Source organism: Tachysurus vachellii, chromosome 9 (genome assembly GCF_030014155.1).
Source record: "Tachysurus vachellii isolate PV-2020 chromosome 9, HZAU_Pvac_v1, whole genome shotgun sequence".
Lineage (NCBI taxonomy): Eukaryota > Metazoa > Chordata > Actinopteri > Siluriformes > Bagridae > Tachysurus > Tachysurus vachellii.
Window position 1 is genome coordinate 10618352 of NC_083468.1, and position 5913 is coordinate 10624264.

General features: G+C 33.1%; 1 protein-coding gene across 1 annotated transcript in view; it reads right to left on the minus strand.

Annotated features, from left to right (window-relative positions):
* Positions 1-5531: 5531 nt before the first annotated feature.
* Positions 5532-5913, minus strand: part of dner (delta/notch-like EGF repeat containing) — a 30517-nt gene continuing 30135 nt past the window's right edge. Inside the window, exon 13 of the mRNA XM_060877631.1 lies at positions 5532-5913. This exon is cut by the window's right edge and continues 3084 nt beyond it. The gene's annotated coding sequence lies outside the window, so the exon portion shown is untranslated.

The following is a 5913-nucleotide window of genomic DNA, read 5'->3' on the forward strand; positions in this document are numbered from 1 at the left end:
TCCTCCTCCTCCTCCTTCCTCTTTTTTTTTTGTTGCTTTTAGATTTGTGCTCTCACATTGTCCAGCAGAGGGCGCGCTTTGTTTTACAGAATGAATGAAACCGTCTAGGGATAGTGGTTATAATGCATATTGACATGGATGCTCATATTCAGTACAACAGCAGTACCATGTTGCTTTTATACAACACTTCACCAGTTTATAACACTTCAGCAGTTTATAACACTTACAGTTTATAACACTAACAGTTTATAATACTTCAACAGTTTATAACGCTTTAACAGTTTAGAACACTTCAACAGTTAAAAACACTTCAGCAGTTTATAACACTTTAACAGTTTATAACACTTTAACAGTGTATAATACTTTAACAGTTTATAACACTTCAACAGTTTATAGCACTTCAGTAGTTTATAACACTTTAACAGTTTATAAGACTTTAACAGTTTATAACACATCAGTAGTTTATAACACTTCAGTAGTTTATAACGCTTTAACAGTTTATAACACTTCAAAAGTTTATAAAACTTCAGCAGTTTATAACACTTCAACAGTTAATAACACTTCAACAGTTCATAACAGTTTAACAGTTTATAACACTTCAACAATTTTTAACACTTCACCAGTTTATAACACTTCAGCAGTTTATAACACGTCAACTGTTTATAACACTTCAACAGTTTATAACATGTTAACAGTTTATAACACTTTAACAGTTTATAACACGTCAACAGTTTATAACACGTCAACAGTTTACAACACTTCAACAGTTTATAACATTTTAACAGTTTATAACACTTAACAGTTTATAACACTTCAGCAGTTTATAACACGTCAACTGTTTATAACACTTCAACAGTTTATAACATTTTAACAGTTTATAACACTTTAACAGTTTATAACACTTCAACAGTTTTTAACACTTCACCAGTTTATAACACTTCAGCAGTTTATAACACGTCAACTGTTTATAACACTTCAACAGTTTATAACATTTTAACAGTTTATAACACTTTAACAGTTTATAACACGTCAACAGTTTATAACACGTCAACAGTTTATAACACTTAAGCAGTTTATAACACTTCAACAGACTGTTTTTGCTCTGCCAGCAGAAATAGAACTAAAAACTCTAAAAGCCATACTCAGTTTATAGCGGGTTGACTATCTTGCTAGCTGAGGTTGATTTGTGCTTTAAATTATTTGAGTTTCCTTTCGTTTATTTTATATTTCAAATCATTTTAATGGCGTTTCTTATTAATTGTTATTGCTTTGTGTACCAGGGTGTTCTGACCTGGTGATATGTGATATGTCATTCCATATAGGGATAGAATGATAGTTTAGTTTGCATAAAAAAGTCATGTGAAGAACTGTTTATCATACAGTGAGCTAAGCCCCTCTGGATATGTTATCAGATAAAATCAAATAACTTGTTATATAATTTATTTGTTTTCACACATTCTTGTAAGCAAGAACAGGGACTTGTAAGGCTGACACTTAATATAATATAATAATAAATGAGACTAGCAATACATGATTCAAAGAACAAAGTAAAACCTAGAATGGTTACTATGGTGATATATTTTATTAGGAGACATTTAATTAACATTTATTTATGGAATGTCAGTTGTCTACAGGACAGAAAAGTGAAATGACAAGTTGTGTTTTTCAGAGTAAGAGAGGAATAAAGTTGTTAAGGGAATGATTGTTTATCATGGTTATAACTTAAAGAGAATGGAAAGTTCATACCACATTAAATCTAATGTTAAATCTGTTAAAAATTCATGATGATTCATACGTAAATATATTAAACATTGTAATTCCTCCTACTGTTGTTCATCATCTTCAAGCAACAGCACAGTCTGTTGTTTGTTATTCCTTACATACAACAGTTCTGCAAATAAAAATGAGTATATTTTTATTTTGCAAAGCAACAGACTGACTAACAATGTGTAGTTAGTGTATTTTTATACAAAACATAAGCCAAAGTCCAGGATTAGAATCAAATATTACTGAGTTATCTCTCTGATTTAGGCCACAGTTTAAAGGATATGCTAAAGGCTCACTCGTCCTCTTTATTTACTTCACATACTTTTAAATAATTACTGTATGTCTATAAAGATTTGATCACAATATGCAATGTGATTAAGACGTGTATACTCTGCTAAATTGGCAATCTGCCAGTTTTCTGTTCATTATATTTGACTTTATGTAAGAAATGTGTAGAAATGGACATTTGAATTTTCTGTTTACATGTAAAACTTTGCTACAAAAATCAAGTGATTATCAAAAAAAACTAGGGCGAAATTTTAATTTGTATATAACAAACATTTCCAGAGTTGACTGTTATGGTCATAAAAAAACATCTAAACATTTTGACCAGTATTAGGTCTGACACTTTTTCAAAATATCAAGTTCAAACAAATTTCATATCTCACAATTCGTTTGAATAAGTTTAAATACCCCCCTCAAAAAAGGCTACAACAAAACAAACATTCTTTTCAGTATTTTATTAACACGCCGTACAATGTCACTGAATTATATGCAGTCATACGAGGTTGTATGCTTTAGCGCTGTTCCGTTCATCGATGCCTCTGTCTGACTTTGTCCTGCCTTAAAAGCTGCACAATAATATATTCAAATATTGATCAAAAGGTCACGGCCGTAACCAATATGGCTCACACAATGACATAAAAAACTTTTTAACTTTGGTGGCACTGGCCATTAAAAATGTTTTGGGTGAGTTAGTACACTTTACAGACATACAAGTGTTGTGATGTCCATAACACAGTTGTAACAGTTGCATTTACAGTTTTGAGATTGTTAAAGCATGAAAAAAACAACTGGAAGGAAAACACAAAAAATGTTACATGGACTGTTATTGAGAAACAATTGTTCAGTCTGTGATACAGCACGATCATCATGCACGAACATCACACAGTTTACAATAACAGTTGTGGTTCCATGAGAAGAAAAGCCTGCTTTCATTAACTTCTCATATTGTAATCGCGTCTCCTTCAACCCCTTAAGCTGGGACAGCCGGTGCAGTGAGCCTGCCGCTCTCACTCACACACATACCCATACTCTGCCATGGATTAAAAAGAAGTTTAAACTCAAGCCTTTTGTTCACATATGCAATGTGCCACTTCCTATCCAATTGTTAAAAATGTATAGTAAATAGAGGTTGTGATGTCATAAAACCTGCATGATAATCATGTCATTATTTTCCATTTTCTTTCATAATTCTACTACACACAGAGTTGCCAATAAATACAGTTTTTTGTAACCAGAGCACTTATAGTTTTTGGCCCTTTGCTATGTTAGTACACGAGACAGTACACGAGACTGATTTATGCTGTTCCCTGTATATTTATGATGTTTCCCCTAATAAAGTTCATCCATGACTATAAATACTGAAGATTCAAGATTTGGCCTATTTCATTGTTTTTTGTCAGTGAAGGGCTTGAGGCCAGAATTCATCTTTGTTAGACTCATTGAGTTGGGACTTTTCTCTGATCAGTATCACAGAAATATCCATTTGAGTGAGAAAGGTATCTTTTATAGAAATAAGTTTCATAATTCTGTCACACATTGCATATAAACATTCTTTCTTATTTAGTTATGCTTCGCATATTTTGTCTGTGCTACTGGTCACCAAAATATAAGTTCATGATCGAGAGTTTGAGCCAAAGTTTGGTCTGTGTGTGTTAGCTGGTGTTTATATACTGTTTGGATACCCTTTGTATTTACCATTCCTGAGAAAACCTGTGGATAATTGTATGAGTAATGAGTAGCCAAAGGTGTGTGCCCACAGTATGGTGGTGCTAATGTTCATTTTGCTTTGTCAATTGTACAATAACCCAAATTATTATTTTTCTTTTGTCCTGAAATGTGTTTAAACACGTTTAAAAGTCAGTAAAAGCCAATGGACATGAAGATGACTTTGGACTGCCAACAGTTTTACTTTAATGGCTTAGGACTACAATTGCTATTAACGGTTATCAGATAACCTTTACAAAATAGACTTCATGTTAAAACTTAAATGAATTTCCGGGTTACATATCTGCACCATATAGTGACCATATAGTACACAGTTCTAGAATGAAATTATTTTTATTTGCACTATCCAGTGTCACACATGTGAGGATGGGTTCCCTTTTGATTCTAATTTCTCTCAAGGTTTCTTCCTAATATCATTATTGAGAGGTTTCTCTTTGCCAGCTTGGTCATTTGCGGTAAACTGATTTTTAAATGTAAAATTGGTCATTTACGGTAAACAGATTTTTAAATGTAAAATGTATATCCTGGGTACCTTGATTGTGATATCACAAGAAAAACCCTAGCTTTTAATTAAAAATAAATAAATCAGAAAAAAATCTTCTTCCTTTGACATACTGAGCTTTATTTGCTATCACATTTGTGTCAATGTGTATAGAAGTAGTTATAGAAGCTTTAGTTGTTGAACTTATAGGTCTCACTGGTTGAATCACTTTTTGTCCCTTGGATGGCACCCATGTGAATTATCAGTCCCAAACCTAATAATCCTTTCTTAACATCCAGCACAGCCAGATACTTTTAATGTAAGTAAGATAACATGCCATGCTTCCAAATTACAATAATTCCATAATGGCAATAAACATAGATTAAATAAATACTGACAGTATATTCCAAGATAAGGAAATTGATTTTTACTGCAAGTTAAAGGGAATGAGGTTGAAATTAATGTGTTGGGGCGACCACCTAACTGATTAAAAGTCATTACAAAGTAAAGCAGTTCAGCAAAGAGACTCCTTACCATTCTCTCCTTTTTTACTCAAAACCATGACTAAAGAAAAAAATGTATGTAGTTGTATCCTAGGCATATACAATAATCGCTATTATTTTATTAGGAATACCTTTATATCTGTGCAGTAATTATGTAGATACAGGTCAAGAGCTTCAGTGTTTACAGTGCTATAACCTGACTTGGCTTTCAAGAAGTTCACAGTTAACAATGATATGCTAATGATGTTAAAACGGGAGCTCACTACAAAGAAATATATAAACAGGGGTAAACATTTGATCTAAGAATCTGGCAGATGAGATGAAATATTATTTCTAATACAGCATGTTCAACAGCATACATACATCATGTGGATGGCTGGTGCATGTGCATAGCTTACCTGGCACTATTGAAAGAAGGCGAGCCAGCGGAGGCAGCGCGATGCTCTTTGCAATGTTCTGACAGGAAAAATTGTATCCTGGTATTCATGTGGATGGTACTTTGACATGCACCACCTCCCTAAATGTTGTTGCAAACAAAGTACACAGCAATGGTATTCCCAAATCCCTCTTACAGCAGGATTATCCACCCTGACACAATGCAAACATTATTTAGGAATCATGTCTATATTATCTCTAGCTATATATCTATGAAACTCCTGATTGAAATTCTAATCCACAAATTGTATGAAAAGAGGCAGAGGTTACTGATCATAATTATAGAAAAAGAAATCCAAGCATGACAGAAAACATAATTATGTACCATGACAGGATCACTATTCACACTGACCTTTATTAATACAGTCATTGCATTTTTTATACAGACCTCAGGGTTTTCTCTTCATTCTTTCTATACAGAGTAATTAAACTGATCACAGGTTAGCTCTGAATCCCAAACATTACCAACTACATCAAGAGGTGGATGGAGGTTGAGGATGAAAATCAAAATAGAAGCAGAAGAAAGAGGGAAGTGAGGCTCCTGGCAGAGCCACAACATCCAACAACAAAAAAGTTACCGAGAAAAAAAAGAGAGCGAAAAACCTCCTAGAAATAAGTCAGATGGCCATTAGTCTTTCTCACAAGTTTTATCAAGCTCTAGATTTATTTATTACTTTTGGCATCAATAAATTTCTTTAGGTACTTAAACAAAGATCT